Genomic DNA, 20252 nt, shown 5'->3' on the forward strand with positions numbered 1-20252 from the left:
AAAGCCCTGCACTCCAAATCCTGCCTCTATACGCTGAACTGCAAGGTTCTGTACCCCAACAGCCTGCTCACCCAGATCCTGCACCCCAGAACCCTGCACCTCCATATTCTGATCCCTACAGCCTGCACCCCCAGCTCCTGCACCCCCAAAACCTGTACCCCTAAATCCTGCACCCTTCAACCCTGCAGCCCACAACGCTGCACCCCCAACCTCTGCAGCCCCAGTTCCTTAACGTGTGAAACCTGCGCCCCCAAGTCCTGCACCCCAAAACCTTACACCCGGAATCCTGCCCCCCAAACCGTGCACCCCAAAATCAAGGCCCCCTCAAACTTGCACTCAAAAGTCCGCACCAAAAAACCCTCCCCGCCCAGTTCCTAAAGACATGGAACCTGCACCCCCAAATCCCGCACCCCAAAACCCTGCAGCCCAGTACCCCAGACCACCAAATCTTGCACCTCCAAATCCTGCCCCCTTTAGCCCTGCACTTCAGACCCTGCACCCCAAATCCTGCAACCAAACCCTGTACCCCAAATCCAGCAACCAGCCCTTGTACCCCTAAATCCTTGACCTCCACATCCCGAATCTCCAAACGCAGCAACCCCAAAACCCTACACCCCCAATCCCTGCACCCCCAGATCATTGTCCTTTAAATCCCACACCCAACGCTCGTACACCCCATCTATTGACAGAAAGACGTACGTGAACTGTACTGACATGCTTGAGGGTAAACACGTGCGTGGATGTTTGGCATACTGCACACACGCACACGTCTGAACGATAATGCTCCAGCTTTAGCATAAATGGAGCTGACATCAAGGCACTCACATGTGGACAGACCAACGTTTATAGGCACTAAGGCTTTCGCGCACAGGTTCGTCCAAGAACAGGCACATACCTGCAGGTACCCTCCGAATGTGTGTTCTGTGCATTCTCTTAAGGGACGCTAGATGGCAGCAAAGACCATGAAATTATTAACCTCAGTCTAACCCTAGGTTTATGACATTTTTTCTTACTATAGATGCGTTTGATGCTAAAAATTCCCCCAAATTGTAATGAATATGCGATAATTGTGTGAATACAAGCATCGCAAGAGCATCCAGTTTTTGGAGCACTTATGGAACATGATAAAGCCAGGCAGAGCCTGACAAAGCGCGACAGAGCCCAACAGGGCTTGACAGAGCCTGATAGAACTCAACAGGGGCCGACAAATCCCGACAGCGCCTGACAGCGAACAGTGGAGTCTGGCAGGGCCTGACAGAGGCTGTCACAGCACGACAGAGCCAGAGGAGCCTGACAGAGCCCAGCAAACCCGACAGGAATAGACAAGGCCTGGGTGCACAGACCTGGGTGCGTGTGGAAAGGTTTCTGCCTGTTTTCCAGTGAGGAATGGTGTGTGTGCACGTGGACAAACAGAAGGCGAAGCAGCTCGGTTCCAACACTGAAGAAGGCTGCACAGTCACGTAGACACGGGGGCTGCTCCGCTCCTGCTCTCCTGCTCTCTTGCAGGACACAGAGGCCTCAGAGCCCTGTTCAGTTCAGTTCAGTTCCATACAATGTTCACTGACTGCAAGAAAATCCCTCAAATCCCCCACAATGTGGGGCTCAAAAGGGAGTCCCCCTGAAAAGAGGGGGTCACAGTCCAAAAATGCCTGAAAATTCCTGGGGGACGATAAAACTTATTAAACCCTGTAAATATGAGCGTGAGAATTTCAAACAGAGAGAAGTCTGTCGTTTGTATTTATATATTGCAGAATGGTATTCATGTAGATATAAAATGATTTTAAAATAAAACCCCTTTTCTACTCTGTTATATAAAGGATTTTAGAATGTAAAAAATTTCTGTTGATGGTTTTAAGAATACAAACATCTTATCTATTTGTAGATTAAAAAGTGAAGGACTTGAAAAAGAAAAAAATATCTAGATAGGAACTTAAAATAGAAAAAAGTGTGAGTAGGCAGAGCTCTGTATAATTACTACGTGTTACATAGTCTAAATAGGTAATAAATATCATCTATATATATCCACTCACACCCGTATACATACCTTTAATTTATTAATAAATGTAAATCGATATCCCAGTCTAAATATATATAATTGTAAATATGTCAAAATCTGTAAATTTGAAAAGATACCTGAGTGTTAAAATGGAAGTTTAAATGTATTTAAGTGTAAATAGACACTGGATCAGAGCGCAGCGCGGGGCAAACGGGGACGGGTGATGATAGGCGGAGAGAATGGAAATTGACGTGCTTAGCTGGCCAATCAGATTGCGGAGAGGGAAGAGAAGGGGCGGGCCGCGGGGGAAGGGTTGTCTCGAGGGCTTCCCAATGCGCATGTGCAGAAATGGGCGCTGCGAGGTGTACGGGGCGCTCTCGGCGGCCCCGTGCGCGCACCGTTGGAGCCCGGAGCGGACTCGCTGCGCCGCTGTTTCTGCGAGGCCCCGGGGAGTGCCCGGCCCGGCCCCGCCCGGCCCGCTCCGCTCCGTCTCAGAGCCGCCTGGAGAGCCGGGTCGGGCAGCCCCTTCTCGGCTCCACCTCTTCCCGAGCTAAGCCACGCCCCCTTGGGGCCGTGCCATGTTGACCGCACCCTCTCCCTACCCCAAGAGGCTCCTCCCATGGGGGCGTGCCCCAGAGAATGCCCACCCCCAGACCACCTCCCATGGGGCGTGACACAGAGGCTCCGCCCCCCCGAGGGGCTCCCCGTGGGCGTGCCCTCTCAGTACCCGCCCCTCGGCACTGACCCCACCCCATGTAGGCGGGGCCACACCCAGCTGCCCCCTCCCATCTGTGACCCATAACCAACCCCATAGCAGCCCTATGGCTGCCCCACAGGTCCCGCTGTAGCAGCCCAGCACCTGCCCCATAGTCGCCCCATAAGTGCTCCAGACATGCCTCTTAAGAGGACCCTACAGCAGCCCCATGAGTGCCCCACAGGTAATTCCACAGCCGCCCCATCCCGCCCCACAGCGGCCGCTGCGGGACCCCCGGAGACCCCCGGCCCCACACCCGCCCCGCAGCCCCACAGCGCGCGGTCTCGGGCCCCGGTGCCGGCGAAGCCACGTCCTGGCCGCGGCCGGAGGAGCCGCCGCTTGTCCGCCCCCCACGTCCCCCCGATCGCTGCTGCTGTCGCTGCCTGAGGAGCCGCAGCAGCCGCCGCTTGTCCGCCCCCCCACGTCCCCCCGATCGCTGCTGCTGTCGCTGCCTGAGGAGCCGCAGCAGCCGCCGCTTGTCCGCCCCCCACGTCCCCCCGTTCGCTGCTGCTGTCGCTGCCTGAGGAGCCGCAGCAGCCGCCGCTTGTCCGCCCCCCCACGTCCCCCCGATCGCTGCTGCTGTCGCTGCCTGAGGAGCCGCAGGAGCCGCCGCTTGTCCGCCCCCCACGTCCCCACGATCGCTGCTGCTGTCGCTGCCTGAGGAGCCGCAGGAGCCGCCGGTTGTCCGCCCCCCCACGTCCCCCCGATCGCTGCTGCTGTCGCTGCCTGAGGAGCCGCAGCAGCCGCCGCTTGTCCGCCCCCCCACGTCCCCCCGATCGCTGCTGCTGTCGCTGCCTGAGGAGCCGCAGCAGCCGCCGCTTGTCCGCCCCCCCACGTCCCCCCGATCGCTGCTGCTGTCGCTGCCTGAGGAGCCGCAGCAGCCGCCGCTTGTCCGCCCCCCCACGTCCCCCCGATCGCTGCTGCTGTCGCTGCCTGAGGAGCCGCAGCAGCCGCCGCTTGTCCGCCCAGCCCCGACTGCCCCCCCCCAATCGCCGCCGCTGCCGCCCCCGCCACCCCCCTTCTCCCGCCATCCCGGTGTCACAATGGGGACTTCGAGCGCGGCTGTGGAGGCAGCAGCTGTTCTGATAGCGAAGCCAAACCGGACCGGGAAACAGGACCGGGAACCAGGAACCGTGGCAGGGAAGTTTTCCCTTGGAGCAAACAAACCCCAGGTGTTCTTCAATGTTTATTGAGAAAGCAGAGTCAGGATGTACCAGTAGTCCGATCAGTGACCTTCTAAGGCAAAGTGGGGTCCTGGGATGTCACAATGGGCCCCAGTGACGAAGAGGGTCCCCATTGTGCCACAATGGGCCCTGGGGACAAAGGGAGTCACCAGGATGTCACAATGGGCCCTGGGGACAAAGTGGGGCCCTGGGATGTCACAATGGGCCCTGGGGACAAACGGGGTGCCCAGGATGTCATAATGGGCCCAGGGGACACAGAGGAGTCCCCAGGATGTCACAATGGGCCCTGGGGGAAAGGGGGGACCCCAGGATGTCACAATGGGCTCTGGGGACTATGGAGGGTCCTGGGACGTCACAATGGGCCCTGGGGACACAGGGGTCCCCAGGATGTGATAATGGGCTCTGGGGACAAGTGGGGTCCCCAGGATGTCACAATGGGCACTGGGGAGAAAGGCGTGGTCCCCATGGTGTCACAATGGGCCCAAGTGACAAGGAGGGTCCCCACGGTTCCACGATGGGCCCTGGGGACAACGGGGTCCACCGGATGTCACAATGGGCCCTGGGGACAAAGTGGGGTCCCCTGAATGTCACAATTGGACCTGGGGACAAAGGGGGTCCTGGGATGTCACAATGGGCCCTGGGGACAAAGGGGGTCCCCATGGTGTCACAATGGCCCTGGGGACAACGGGGGTTCCCCAAGATGTCTCAATGGACCCCGGAGACAATGGGGGGTCCTGGAACATCACAATGGGCCCTGGGGACAAAGGGGGTTTCTGGGACTTCACAATGGGCCCTGGGGACAAAGGGAGGGTCCCCAGGATGTAACAATGGGCCCTGGGGACAAAGAGGGGTCCCCTGAATGTCACAATGGGCCCTGGGAACAAGGGGGGTCCTGGGATGTCACAATTGGCTCTGGGGACAAAGGGGGTCCCCAGGGTGTCACAATGGGCCCTGCGGAGAAGGGGTTAGGGGGTTGTGTTAGGGGGTTGGAGGATCAGGTGTTGCAAGGCCGGGGGAGCAGGAGTTTGGGGGGCCTGATTTGGGCCTACAGGGTCTGGGGTTGCAGGTTCCAGGGGTGCAGGATTTGGGGGTTCAGGGTTTAGGGGTGCAGTGGTTTGGAGTGCAGTGTTTTGGGGTGCAGGGTTTGGGGAAGGAGGATATGGGGGTGCAGGGTTTAGGGTGCAGGATCTTGGGGTGCAGGGGTTTGGGGTGGAGGGCTTGGTAGGGCAGGATTTGGGGATGGAAAGTTTAGGGGGTAGGGCTGGGGGTGCAGGATTTGGTGGTGAAGGGGTTGTGGGGTGCAGGGTTCTGGGGTGCAGGGTTTGGGAGATCGGTACGTGGGGCTGGAGGATTTGGGGGTGCAGGGTTTGGAGCAGAAGGATCTGGGGGTGCAAGATTGGGGGTAGCAGGGTTTTGGGGAGCAGGGTTTCGGGGTCAGGCTTTAGGGGGACAGGGTTTGGGGGGCAGGGCTGGGAGGGATGATTTGGGGGTGCAGGGTTTAGGGCAGCAGGATCTTGGGGTGAAGGGGTTTGGGGTGAAGGGTTGGGTAGGACAGGATTTGGGGTGCAGGTTTTTAGGGTGCAACTTGTGGGGGTCAGGATTTGGGGTCCAGGAGGTTGGGGGTGCAGGGTTTGGGGGTGTAGGATTTAGTGGAGCAGGGACTGGGGGTGAAGGTCTTGTGGAGGCAGAATTGGGGGTGCAGGTCTTGGGGAGGCAGAATTGGGGGTGCAGATTTTGGCTGTTCAGGACCTGGGGGTGCAGGATTTGGGGATGTAAGTTTTGGGGGGTAGATTTTGGGGTGCTGGGTTTGGGACATGGGTCTGGAGGATTTGGGGGTGCAGGGTTAAGGGGTTTAGGATTTTGGGGTGCACAGTTTAGGGTGCACGTTCTGGGCATGTATGATTTGAGAGTGCAGGGCTTTGGGGTACAGGATTTGGGGTGCAGGGTTTTGGGGTCAGGATCTGGGCGTGCAGCATTTTGAAGTGCAGGGTTTGGAGGAGGGAGGTTTTGGGGGTGAAAGATTTGGTGGTTCAGGTTTTGGGGGTGCAGTTTTAAGAGGGTGGAGGATTAGGGGTGCAGGATTTGGGGGTTCAGGATTTGGGGCTGCAGAGTATGGGAGGGAAGGATCTGGGGCTTCAGGATTTGGGGGTGCACCGTTTGGGGGTGCAAGGTTTAGAAGTCAGGTCTCAGAGTGCAGCGTTTGGGGTGCAGGGGTTTGGTGGGAAATTTAAGGTTGCAGAGTGTGGGGTGCACAGGACTGGGGCACAGGATTTGGGGGTGCGGGGTGTCAGGGTTCAGGATTTGGAGGTGTGGAGGTTTGGGGTGCAGGGGATGGGGGTGAAGGATCTGAGGCTGCAGGGCGGTGGGGGAAGGATTTGGGGGTGAGAGATTTGGGGTGCAGGATTTGGGGGTGCAGAGTTTTGGGAGGCAAGGATCTGGGGCTGCAGGATTTGGGGGTTCAGAGTTTAGGGCAGCACAATCTTGGGGTGCAGGGGTTTGCAGTGAAAGGTTTGGTAGGCAGGATTTGGGGTGCAGGATTCTGGGGTGCTGGGTTTGGGGTACAGGATTTGGTGTTGCAGGGATGGGGTTGAAGGGCTTGGGTTTCCAGGCCTTTGAGGTGCAGGATTTGGAGGTGCAAGGTTTGGGAGGGAATTCTTTGGGGTGCAGGTTTAGGGTTCCAGGAGGTGGGGGAAGGACCTTGGGGTGAAGGGTTTGGGGGGGCAGGCTTTTGGGGGAAGGATTTGGGGGTGCAGGGTTTTGAAGTGCAGGATTTAAGGGTGCGGGGGTTTGGGTGAAGGGCTTGGCAGGGCAGGAATTTGAGGTGCAGGGTTTGGGGGTGCAGGGTGTTTGGGGAACGATCTGGGGGTACAGGGTTTGGGGTGCTGGGTTTGGGGGTTAAAGGATTTGCGGGGGCAGGGTTCAGGTGTTCAGGACCTGGGCGTGCAGGCTTTGCGGGTTCAAGGTTCCAGGTGCATTGTTTGGGGGGAGAGGATTTGGGGGTGCAGAGTTTTGGGGCGCAGAGCTTGTGAGAGAGGAATCGGGGGTGCAGGATTTGGGGGTTCAGGGTTTAGGGTAGCAGGATCTTGGGGTGCAGGATATGGGGGTGTAGTGTTTGTGAATGCAGGGTTTTGGGGGTCAGGATCTGGGGGTGCATGATTTGGGGGCTCAGGGTTTGGGGATGAAGGGTCTTGGGGTGCTGGGCTTTGGGGTGCAGTGTTGGGGGGCAGGTTTTGGGGTGCAGGGTTTAGGAGGGCAGGATTTGCGTGTTCAGGAACTGGGGGTGCAGGATTTTGCGTTGAAGGGCTCTGGGGTGCCGGGGTTGGCCTGCAGGGGTTGGGGTGCAGTATTTTGGGGTGCAGGGGTTTGGGGTTCAGGACCTGTGGCTGCAGGGTCTTAGGGAACAGGATTTCAGGGGTGCAGGGGCTTTGGGAGAGGGATTTGGGCTTCAGGGTCTGAGGGGTGCAGGGTTTGGTGGGGAAGGGTTTGGGGGTGCCTGGTTTAGGGTTGCAGGATTTGGGGGTCAAGGGTTTGGAGGTGCCAGGGTTTTGGGGGGCAGGATATAGGGGTGCAGGATTTGAGGGTGCAGGGTTGTGGAGTGCAGAGATTTGCAGGTGCAAGATCTGGGATTGTAGGGTTTTGGGGTGCAGGTTTTGGGGAGGAAGGATTTGGGGTGCAGGGTTTAAAGGTTCACGATCTGGAGGTGCAGCGCTTTGGGGTGCAGGGTTATGGGCCTACGGGTTTTGGGAGGGAAGGATCTGGGGGTCAGGGTGCAGGGATCACAGCATGGGGGTGCAGGATTCTGGGGTGCAGGATCTGGGGAGCAGGATCTGGGGGAGCAGGGTTTGGGGTGCAGAACCTTGTTGTTTAGGGTTTAGAGGCAGGATTTGGGGGTGCAGGGCTTTGGGGTGCAGGGTTCAGGTGTTCAGGACTTGGGGGTTGGAGGATTTGGGGGTTGGAAGATTTGGGGGTGCAGGGTTGGGTAAGGAAGGATCTGAGGGCGCAGGGTTTGAAGTTTCAGGACCTGGGGTGCAGGATTTGGGGGTACAGGATTAATGGGTGCAGGGTGTTTGGGGAAAGGATTTGGGGGTGCAGGGTTTTGAAGTGCAGGGTTTAAAGGGGCAGGATATGGGGTGAACGATTTGGGGGTGCACATTTTTGGGGTGTGCAAGATTTGAGAGTGCAGGGATTTGGGGTGAGCGATTTCAGGGTGCCGGGTCTGGGGGGGAAGGATCTGCAGGTGCAGGGTTTGTCAGTGCATTGATTGGGGGCCAGAATTTGAGGGCGCAGGGTTTGTGGGGCAGGATCTTGGGTGCAGGGTTTGGGGAGCAGGATCTGGGGGTGATGGAATTGGTTGACAAGGTTTCGCAGGCCGGCTTTGGGGGAGCAGAGTTCAGGGGTGCAAGGTTTTGGGGGACAGGTCTGGACATAAAAGATTCGGGGGCAAATGGTTTGGGGGAACGATTTGGGGGTGCAGGATTTGGGGGTGCAGGATTTGGTATTACAGGTTTTGGGGAATCATGGCTTGGGAGGAAGGATTTAGGGGTGCAGGGTTTCAAGATGCAGGATTTGGGGTGCAGTATTTGGGGTTGCAGGTTTGGGGGGTGCAAGTTGTGGGGCAGCAGGATATCGGGTAGAGGGTTCTGGGCTGCAGGGTTTGGGGGTGCAGGATTTCAACGTGCAGGGTTCTGGGGTGCAGTATCTGGGGGTCCAGGGTTTGGCAGTGCATTGGCTTTGGGGGTTGAAGGATTTGGGGGTGCAGAGTTAGGGATGCAGGACTTGGGGGTGCAGGATTTGGGAATGCAGAGTTTGGGGTGCAGGTTTCGGGGTTCAGGAAGGTAGGGAGGGCAGGATTAGGGGGTGCAAGGTTTCAGTTGTAGGGTTTAGGGGTGCAGAGTTTGGTAGGGCCGAATTTGGGGGTGCAGGATCTGGGGTGCAGTGTTTGGGAAGACAGGATCGGGGGTGGAGGATTTGGGGGTGCAGGACTGAGGGGCAGGGTTTTGGTGCAGGGCTTGGGGTCAGGATCTGGGGTGCAGGTTTGGGAAGAGTATTTTGGGGTGCAGGATTTTGGGTGCCGTGTCTGCGGGGCAGGTTTGGGGTGATCACTGCTGATCCGCACACACTCGCTCTCTCTGGTATTCACCTCCACTCCTGCTCCTCCACCTCCCCACTGTTCTCTCCATCTCCTCTCTTCTCGTTCCCACCACACTCTGCACACAGACCCGACCACTGAGAATGTTCCAGAACACGCTGATCCAAACCCCGCTGGGACCTCCGGGCTCCATGGCAACGTGAAAATGGAGTGTGCCACAGAATCCCTTTGGGTGTCAAACACCTTGAAGGTGCTGGAGTCCAAGCACAACCCCCCGGCACTGCCCACGGCCCTCAGGAGCTCCTGTGGAAACCCCTCCAGGGATGGCGGCTCCAGCCCTGCCCTGGGCAGCCCGTTCAGTGCCCGACAGCCCTCGCTGGGAGGAACAGCTCCCAGGCTCCAGCCAGAAGCTCACCCGGTACCGCTGGGGCCGTCTCCTCTCCTCCTGCCGCTCGTTCCCGGGCAGAGTCCCCGAAGCCCGCTCTCCGGGCGCTCTGCGGGCGGCTCCTGGCCCGGCCGCCCCCCGCACTCCCGCTCTGGCTCCGCCCCAAGGCTCCGGCGGGAACGGCCGCTGCGGCCCGGCCGGCCAATCGCAGCTCGCCGCCTCAGCCCCGCCCCCTCAAACCAGCCCTTGGCCCCGCCCCCTCCCCCCAGCCCCTCAGGAGGAGCCGCACCCGCTGGTGCTGAGTGCGGAGCTCAGCGCACAAAGAGCTGCACAGGGTGAGAGGGGCAGGGGGATTCGAGCTGGGATGGGCGCTGTTTGCAGACGGAACCAAGTGAGGCACGGGCTCTGCACCTGGAGAAAGGAAAAGGTGCTTGAGTTCTATGTGAAAAGTTATTAAATTTGTTTGTGAATTATTGGCTTAAACGTTTTTCATCCATAGCAAAAGCGTAAGTTATTTATTTCAATCCAATTCCTTCCTTGTATTCCTTAAACCCCTGTTCATCAGAGCAAAAGCAAAGCAGCGCGGGGGATTCGCTCCGCCCCACACGCCCCCGTTAAACAGCACGGGTGTGTTAAACACAGTGAGGGGTTCATACCCATCATGGCCAAGAACGCTGCACACACCCACAGCCTTTCCTCCCAGCTCGAACCGCACCTGCACTGCTCACCCTGGGCAGCTCTGTGTGCGCTGAGCTCCGCACTCAGCACCAGGAACTGGGGTGGGGGGTGGGAACGAGAAGAGAGGAGATGGAGAGAACAGTGGGGAGGTGGAGGAGCAGGAGTGGAGGTGAATACCAGAGAGCGCGAGTGTGTGCGGATCAGCAGTGATCACCCCAAACCTGCCCCGCAAACACGGCACCCAAAATCCTGCACCCCAAATCCTGCCTACCAAACCTTTCACTGCAAACCCCTGCACCGCAAGATTGTGCTGCCCCAAACACTGAACCCCCAAATCCTGCAGCCCCAGATCCTGCTGCCCCATACCCAGCACCCCAAACTCTGCACCCAGAAATCCTGCACTCTCATAACCCTGCACCTCAAACAATTCCCTCAACCCTGCACCCCCAAAACCTGTAACCCCAAACGCTGCACCCCCAGGTCCTGTCCCCACACTCTGCACTGCCAGATCCTGCCCCCCTAAACCCTTAAAGCCCAAATATTGCACGCCCAGATCCTTCCTCAACACCCTGCACCCCCAAATTCCCTACCGAAAACCTGCACCCCCAGATCCTGCACCACCAAGTTCTGTGCCCTGAAGCCCTGCACTGAAAATCCTGCCCCCTAACTCTGCACCCGCAAATCCTGCACCCCCAAATCCTGCATCTTTAAACCCTGCACCCCCAAATCCTTCAACCCCCAAAGCCAATGCACTGCCAAACCCTGGACCCCCAGATACTGCACCCCAGAACCCTGCACGTTGAAATCCTGCACCCCCAAACCCTGCAGCCCAGAACCCTCTACCCGATATCCTGCTGCCCCACAACTTGCACCCCCAAACCTGCAACCCCAAATACTGCACCCCAAATCCTGCATCTTGAAACCCTGCACCCCTAAATCCTCTTCCCAAGCCATGATTCCCCAAAACCTGTAATACCAAATCCTGCACCCCCAAATCCTGCACCCCAAAATCGTTCCCCCAAACCATTCTCCCCTGAATCTTTTATGTCCAAACCTGTCCCCCCAAACCTTGCACCCCTGAACTCTGCTCCTTCAAAGCCGGCCTGCGAAACCTTGTCAACCAATTCCATCACCCCCAGATCCTGCTCCCCAAACCCTGCACCCAAAATCCTGCCCCACAAACCCTGCGCCCTCAGATCCTTCCTTACCCAACACTGCACCCCCAAATCCTCCAACCCCCAAGTCCTGAACACCTGAACCCTGCACCCCCAACTCCTCACCCCAAAGCCCTGCACCCCCAAATCCTGCCTCTAAACCCTAAACAACAAGGTTCTGCACCCCAAACCCTGCTCCCCCAGATCCTACTCCCCAGATCCTGCACCCCAGAATCCTGCACCCCCATACTGTGATCCCTGCAACCCCAGATCCTTCCCTCCCAAAACCCGTAGGCCCATAACCCTGCACCCCAAAGCGCTGCACCTCCAGATCGTGAACCTTTAAACCCTGCACCCCAAATCCTTCCTCCCCAAAACCTGCACCCCAAAACCCTACAATCCCAGATCTTGCACCTGCAAATCTCTGCACTCCACAACCCTGCACCCTCAAATCCTGCACCCCTATATCCTGCCCCCCAAAACCCTGGCACCTCCAAACCCTTGATCCCCAGATCCTGCAACCCTAAACCAGGCACCCCAAACCCTTCCCCACCAAACCCTGCACCCCTCAGACCCTGAAGCCCAAATCCCTCTCCCAAAGCCCCTGCACCCCTGAAATCCTGTTCCCTAAGACCCTGCAGCCACAGGTCCTGAACCCCAAACCCCTGCACCCCAAAATACTGCACCCCAATCCCTGCAGGCCGACCCCGGCACCCCAGAGCCCTTCAACGCAAAATCCTGCACCCCCAGTTCCTGAACACGCAAATCCTGCCCTCCTAAACCCTGCACCCCAAAACCTGCCCCCCAACACTGCACCCCAAAGCCCAGCACCCCAAGACCCTTCATCCCCAAACCCTGAGCCCCCAAATCATGCACCTCCAGATCCTGAACTCCAAAACCCTGCACCCACAAACACTGCACCCCCATATCCTGCACCCCAAGATCCTGCTACCCTTAACCCTGAACCCCCAAATCCTGCACCCCCGATTCCTCTCTCACAAGCCCTGCACCCCAAAACTCTGCACCCCCAAATCCTCTCCCCCCAAACAATGCACCTGGAACCTTGAACCCGCAAAGCCTGCACGCCCAGGTCCTGAACACCTGAACCCTGCCCCCGCAAATCCTTTAACCCCCAAACCCAGCACCCCAAACCCTGTACCCCCAGATCGTTCCCCAAACACCCTGCACCCCCAAACCCTGCACCCCAAATTCCTGCCCTGCCAAGCCCTTCACCCAAACCCCCGCACCCTTAAATCCTGCACCCCTAAACCCTGCACCCCCAAATCCTGCACCTCCAGATCCTTCTTTCCTTCCTTCCTTCCTAAAGCCTGCACCCCAAATAGTGCCCTACCAAACCCTTCACCCCAAACCCCTGCACCCCACAGTCTTGCTCCCCCTAATCCTGCCATCCCAAACCCTGCACCCCAAATTCTGCCCCCCAAACCCCGATCCCGGAAACACTGCACCTCCAAACCCTGTACCCCCAAATCCTTCCCCAACACCCTGCACCCCCAAACCCTGCACCCCTAAGCCTGAACCCTAAATCCCTCACCCAAAACCCCTGCAGCCCCAAACCCTGCACCCCAAGATCCTGCTCCCCTAAATCTTGAACACCCAAACCTTGCACCCTCAAACCCTGCACCCCTAAATCCTGCAGCACCAAACCCTGCCCCCCAAATCCTGCATCCCTAAATTCATCCCTACCAAACTTTGCACCCCTAAACCCTGAAATCTTACACCCCCTAATCCTGCCCTCCCAAATCCTGAGCCCTGCACCCCCAAAGCCTGCATTCCCAAACGCAGCACCCCCGGTCCTGAACACCCAAACACTGCACCCCCAAATTAGGCAGCCCCAAACCCAGCACCCCAAAATCCTCCATTCACAAACTCTGCACGCCCCGAACCTGGACCCCCACATGTGCACCCCCAAAATCATGCTCCCCTGAAACGCTGCACTTCAAAACCCTGCACCCCCAAATCCTTCCCCCAAAACCCTGCCCCCCCAAACCCTACACCCAAAGGTCCTTCCCCCACCTCCTGGAACCCCAAACCCTGCACCCCAAAGAATTCCCTCCCAAACCTTGCACCTCCAAATCCTGCACCTCAAAGGCCTGGAAACCCAAGCCCTTCAACCCCATTCCTGCAACACCAAATCCTGTACCCCAAAACCCAGCACCCCAGAATCCGGCACCCCAAATCCTGCCTACCAAACCTTTCACTGCAAACCCCTGCACCCCAAGATTGTGCTGCCCTAAACACTGAACCCCCAAATCCTGCAGCCCCAGATCCTTGCCTCCCAAAACTCTGCACCCCCAAATCCTGCACCCCAAATCTCTCACCCCAAATCCTTCCCCCACCACCCTACACCCTCAGATCCTTCACCCCCATCCCCTGCACCCCAAAACTCCACACCTCCAAATCCTGAACCCTGAAACCCTGCTCCCCCAAATCCTGTGCCCCAGTCCTGTGCACCCCACACTCTGCACCCCAAACGCTGCACTCTTAGACCTGACTTCTAAACCCTGCACCCCCAAACAGTGCATCCCCAAATCCTGAAGCCCCAGGTCCTGAACACCCAAAATCTGCACCCCCAATTCTGCCTCCACAAGACCTTCACCCCCAGTCCCTGCTCCACAAATCCTACACCCCCAAACCCTGCACCCCCAACCTCCTGTACCCCAAATCCTGCCCCCACAAGTTGCACCCTAAAATCCTGCACCCCAAATCCAGTCCTACCCAACCCTTCAGCCCAAACCCCTTCACCCCAAGATCCTGCTGCCCTAAACCCTGCACCCCCAAGTCATCCCTCCCAGCCTTGCCCCCCAAACCCTGTCCCCCTAAAGCCTGACCCCGAAACCCTGCTCCCCAAAACCCTGCTACCCCAAATCTTGTACCCCCAGATCCTTCCCCCAACACCCTGCAATCCCAAACCCTGCACCCCCAATTCTGTCACCCCAAACCCTTCACCCCCAAAACCCTGCACCACTGAACCTTGCACCCTGAAACCCCGTACTCCACAAGTTGCACCCTAAAAGCCCGAAGCCCCAAAACCTGTACCCCCAGATCCTTCCCTCCCAAACCCAGCACCCTGAAATCCCTCACCCCAAAGCCATGCTCCCCAAATCCTGCCCTACCGAACCTTGCACTACAAACCCCTACACCCCAAAATCCTGCACGCTTAAAACCTGCAGCCCCACATCCCACCTAACCCTGCCCCCCAAATCCTTCCCCCTGACCCTGCACCCTGAAACCCTTCACCCCCAGATCATACACCCCCAAACCCTGCCCCTCGAAAGCATTCACCCCCTAACACTGCACCCCCAAATCCTGGAACCCCAAACCTTGATTTCCCAAACCCTGCGCCCCAAAACCCTGCGCTTCCAAACCTTGCACCCCCTGATCCTGCACCCCAAAACCCAGCACCCCAGACCCCTGCACACCTAAATTCTGCACCCCCAGGTCCTAAACATGTGAACCCTGCACCCACAAACCCTGCGCCCCGAATTCCTCCATCCCCACGTCATGAACCCCCAAACTCTGCTCCCCAAAATCCTGCACCCCCAAACCCTGCCCTTCTAGATCCTGCTCCCCAATACCCTGCACCCTCAGGTTCTGAACCCGCAAATCCTGCTCCCCCAACCCCTGCCCTACCAAACCCTTCAGCCCAAACCCTGCCCCCCCAGATCCTTCTCTCCCAAATCCTGCACCCCACATTGTGCTGTCCAAACTGTGCCCCCCGAGGTCCTGACCCTTCCAAACCTGCACCCCCAAATTCTGCCTCCCCAAGCCTGCACCCCCAAACCCTGTACTCCAAAATCCTGCACTCCCAAGCCCGGATCCCCCGAAATCCTGCCCACCCAGACCCTGCACCCCGAAATTCTGCCCCACACAAACTTATCCCCCCAGCCCTGATTGCCCTAATCCTGCACCCCAGATCCTTGCCCCCAAACCCTTCACCCCAAACCTGGCATCCCAAACCCCGCACCCCAAATATCTCACCCCCAGATCCTTCCCCACTGCCTTTCACCCCCAGATCCTGACCCCCAAACCCCGCACCCCCAAATCCTTCACCCCAAAACCAATGCAACCCACACTGCGCAACGTTAAATTTCCCCCCAAACCCCTGCACCCCAAACCCCTGATCTCCCAAACTCTGCACCCCAGAACCCCGCAGCCCCACATTCTGCCAACAAACCCCTGCCCCCCAGGCTCTGCAGCCCTAAATCGTGCACCTCCTCATCCAGCCCCCCAAACAATGCACCCCCAGATCCTTCCTCAACACCCTGCACCCCAAATTCCCCACCCAAACCCCTGCACCCCCAAGTCCTGTACCCCAAAGCCCTGCACCAAAAATTCTGCCCCCCAACTCTGCACTCCCAAATCCTGCACCCCCACATCCTGCACCCTGAAACCCTGTGTCCCCCAGTCCTCCACCCCCAAAACCAATGCACCACCAAACCCTGCACCCCAAATCCCTGCAACCCCAAATCCCAACTAACCCTGCACCCCAAATCCTGACCCCCAGATAATGTCTCCAAAACCCCTACATCTCCGATTCTTCCCCCTAAGCTCTGCACCCTTAAAACGTGCACCCCTAAATTCTGCACCCCCAAATCCTTCCTCCCAAGCCATGAACCCCTCAAACCTGTGATACCAAACCCTGCAACCCTGAACCCTGTGCCCCCAAACCCTGCACATCCCATAATCCTGTACCCCCAGATACTGCTCCCCAAAACCCTGCACCCCCAAACTGTATACCCGAAATGCTGCCATCCCCAAACTCGCACCCCAAACCCTGCACCCTAAAATCAAGTCCTCCCCCAACTTGCACTCAAAACGCTGCCCCCTAAGCTTTGCACCCCCAAATGCTGACCCCCAAACCCCGTGCCCCCAAATCCCACCACCCTAAATCCTTCCCCCTAATCAATGCACTTCCAAACCTTGCACCCCCAAATCCTCAACCCCATGTCCTGAACCCCAAAACCCTGCACCCCCAATTCTGCCTCCCCAAACCCGGTACCCACGGGTTCTGCACCCCAAACTCTGCACCCACAGGTTCTGAACCCCAAACTCCTGCTCCCCCAAGCCCTGCCCCCCAAACTCTGCACCCTCAATTCCCGCACTACCAAACCCTGCACCCCCAGATCCCTCACCCAGACCTGCACCCCAAATCTGGCCTCACCCAGCCCTGTGCCCCAAAACCATGAAACCCAAAAACCTGCACCCTAAATCCTGCACCCCAAATCAGGTACCCCAGATGCCGCATTCCCAAATCCTGCACCCCCAGATCCTGCACCCCAAAACCTTCACCACAAACCCTGCACCCTCCACCACCTTAACACTGCACGCCCAAACCCTGCACCCCCAAATCCTGCACCCCAAATCCTGCTCCTTCAAACCCTTTGCCCCCAAATTTTGCCCCCCTAGACCTGCACCCCCAAGCCTTTCTCCCTAAAACCCTACAAACCCAAATTCTGCACCCTAAACCCTGCACCCCCAGATCCTTCCTGCAAGACTCTGCACCCCAAAATCAAGCACCCCAGATCCCGCACTTCAAAACACTGCATCCCTGAACCCCAAACACTAGATCCTGCCCCCACCAATCCTGCTCTACCATCCTCTTCACCCCAAGCCCCTGCACCCCAAATTCCGGTTACCCTAAACCCTGAAACCCCAAATCCTGCACCCAGATCCTGCAGCCCAAAGCGAGCACCCTAAAATCAAGTCCCCCCAAAACCTGCACTGAAAATGCTGAACCCCAAATCCTGCCCCCCAGATCCTGCACCCTCAGATCCTCCTGCCAAAAACCCTGCACCCCAAACCCTGAACTCCCAAACTCTGCACCCAGAGCCCTGCACCCTCAAATCCTGCACCCCCAGTTCCTGAACACATGAACCCTGCACCCCCAAACCTCACCCGAAAGTCCTGCACCTGCGTATCCTGCTCTACCATACCCTTCAGTGCAGACCCCTGCACTCCAAGATTGTGCTGCCCTAAACTCTGAACCCCCAAATCCTGCAGCCCCAGATCCTTGCCTCCCAAAACTCTGCACCCCCAAATCCTGCACCCCAAATCTCTCACCCCCAAATCCTTCCCCCACCACCCTGCAGCCTCAAATCCTTCACCCCATCCCCTGCACCCCAAACCTCCACACCTCCAAATCCTGAACCCTGAAACCCCGCACCCCCAAATCCTGTGCCCCAGTCCTGTGCACCCCACACTCTGCAACCTTAAATTTCCCCCCAAGCCCCTGCACCCCAAACGCTGCACTCTTAGACCTGACTTCTAAACCCTGCACCCCCAACAGTGCACCCCCAAATCCTGAAGCCCCAGATCCTTCCCTCCCATACCCTGCACCCCCAAATCCTGAACCCCCACAAATCCTGCACCACTAATCTTCCACGCCCTTAACACTGCACCCCCAAAACCAGCACCACCAAATCCTTCACCCCCAAAACCTCCCTCCTCCAAACCCTGCACTTCAAAATGCTGCACCCCCAAATCCTTCTCCCCAACATCCTGCACGCCCAGATCCTGACCCCAAAACCCTGCACCCCAAATCCTGTACCCCAAAGCCCTGCACTCTCAAATCATACATGCCCAGAACGTGCACCCTAAACTGTGCACCCCAAAATCCTAAACCCCTTAACCCTGCACCCCCAAAACCTGTACCCCAGATCCTTCCCCCCCATAACTGGCACCCTGAAATCCCTCACCCCAAATCCCTGCACCCTCAAATCCTCCAGCCCACAAGTCCTGCACCCCCAGGTCCTGAACACCTGAACCCTGCAGACCCAAATGCTGCACCCAGAACTCTTGGTGCCCAAATCCCTGCACCCAAAAGTCTGTCTCCCGAACCTTCACACCAAAGCCCTGCACCCCAATATCCAAAAGCATCCTCTTGTGACTGGCCCAGATGCTCCGTGCATCCTTGGCATAGAGCACCATCATCATCCAACCACCATCATCATCCAACCACCATCATCATCATCCAACCACCACCATCATCCAACCACCACCATCATCATCCAACCACCACCATCATCATCCAACCACCACCATCATCATCCAACCACCACCATCATCCAACCACCACCATCATCATCCAACCACCACCATCATCATCCAACCACCACCATCATCATCCAACCACCATCATCATCCAACCACCATCATCATCCAACCATCATCATCATCATCCAACCAACCAATCCTGAACCCAACCAATGACCCCATCACCCAATCAGTGACTCCACAACCCAACCAATGACCCCATCATTCAACCAATGACCCCATCACCCAATCAGTGACCCCATGACCCAACCAATGACCCCATCATTCAACCAATGACCCCATTATTCAACTAATGACCCCATCACCCAACCAGTGACTCCATGACCCAACCAATGACCCCAGGGACCACAGTGCTACCATCTGCCATGGGCTGATCCAGACCACGCTGGAGCAAGGTGAAGCTCCAGAACACTTGCAATACATTGATGACATCATCGTATGGGGCGACACAGCGAAAGAAGTCTTCAAAAAAGGTGAGAGAATAATTCCTATTCTTTTGGATGCTGGTTTTGCCATAAAACGAAGCAAGGTCAAGGGACCTGCACGGGAGATCCAGTTTTTAGGAATAAAATGGCAAGATGGCCGTCGTCAGATCCCAATGGAGGTGATCAACAAAACTACAGCAATGTCTCCACCTACTAATAAAAAGGAGACACAGACTTTCTTGGGCATTGTAGGTTTTTGGAGAATGCACATTCCTGACTACAGCCACATTGTGAGCCTCTCTATCGAGTGACTCGTAAAAAAGAACCAATTTGAGTGGGGCCCTGAACAACGCCAAGCCTTTGAACAAATGAAGCGTGAGATAACTCATGCGGTGGCCCTTGGACCAGTCCGAACTGGAGTAGATGTTAAAAATGTGCTCTACACCGCAGCTGGAGATAATGGACTTACCTGGAGCCTCTGGCAGAAAGCACCAGGAGAAACCCGAGGTCGACCCTTAGGTTTTTGGAGTCGAGGATACAAAGGATCTGAGGCCAACTGTACTGCAACTGAAAAGGAGATACTGGCAGCATATGAAGGAGTTGGAGCTGCTTCAGAAGTGATGGGCACTGAAGCACAGCTCCTCCTGCACCTCGACTGCCGGTGCTGAGCTGGGTGTTCAAAGGGACGGTTCCCTCTCCACATCATGGCACCGAAGTTACATGGAGTAAATGGATTGCACTGATCACGCAATGAGCTCGAATTGGAAGTCCCAACCGTCCAGGGATATTAGAAGTGATTACAGACTGGCCAGAAAGCAAAGACTTTGGGATGTCTGCAGATGAGGAGGAAGTAAAACGTGCTGAAGAAGCACCACCATATAATCCGCTTTCAGAGACTGATAAGCAGTGTGCACTGTTCACAGATGGATCCTGTCGTCTGTAGGAAAACATCGAAGGTGAAAGCTGCTGTGTGGAGTCCCACACGACAAGTTACAGAAGCCACTGAAGGACAAGGTGAATCCAGTCAGTTTGCAGCAGTGAAAGCCATCCAGCTGGCTTTGGAGATTGCTGAACGAGAGAAGTGGCCAATGCTTTGTCTCTATACTGACTCATGGATGGGAGCAAATGCCTTGTGGGGGTGGCTACAGCAATGGAAGAAAAGTAACTGGCAGCGCAGAGGTGAAACCATTGGGAACCACGCTGTGGCAAGACATTGCTGCTCGGCTGGAGAGCCTGCCTGGGGAAGTTGGTCATGTAGATGCTCATGTGCCTAAAAGTCAAGCCACCGAGGAACATCGAAACAACCAACAAGCAGATCAAGCTGCTAAGATTAAAGTAGCTGAGGTGGACTTGGGCTGGCAACATAAAGGTGAACTTTTCCTAGCTCGGTGGGCCCATGGTGCTTCAGGGCATCAAGGTAGAGATGCAACATACAAATGGGCTCGTGATCGAGGGGTGCATTTAACTATGGACACTGTTTCACAGGTTATTCATGAATGTGAAACTTGCGCCG

At 57.0% G+C, this 20252-nt stretch overlaps 1 long non-coding RNA gene across 1 annotated transcript in view; it reads left to right on the forward strand.

Moving 5' to 3' along the window:
- LOC139828798 (uncharacterized) overlaps window positions 1–18882 on the forward strand; it is a 104144-nt gene extending 85262 nt beyond the window's left edge. Inside the window, exon 3 of the long non-coding RNA XR_011740788.1 lies at window positions 18628–18882. This is a non-coding gene — a long non-coding RNA (uncharacterized lncRNA). The remainder of the gene's footprint in view (window positions 1–18627) is intronic.
- The last annotated feature ends 1370 nt before the right edge of the window (window positions 18883–20252 follow it).

This window comes from Patagioenas fasciata, chromosome 10 (genome assembly GCF_037038585.1).
Source record: "Patagioenas fasciata isolate bPatFas1 chromosome 10, bPatFas1.hap1, whole genome shotgun sequence".
Lineage (NCBI taxonomy): Eukaryota > Metazoa > Chordata > Aves > Columbiformes > Columbidae > Patagioenas > Patagioenas fasciata.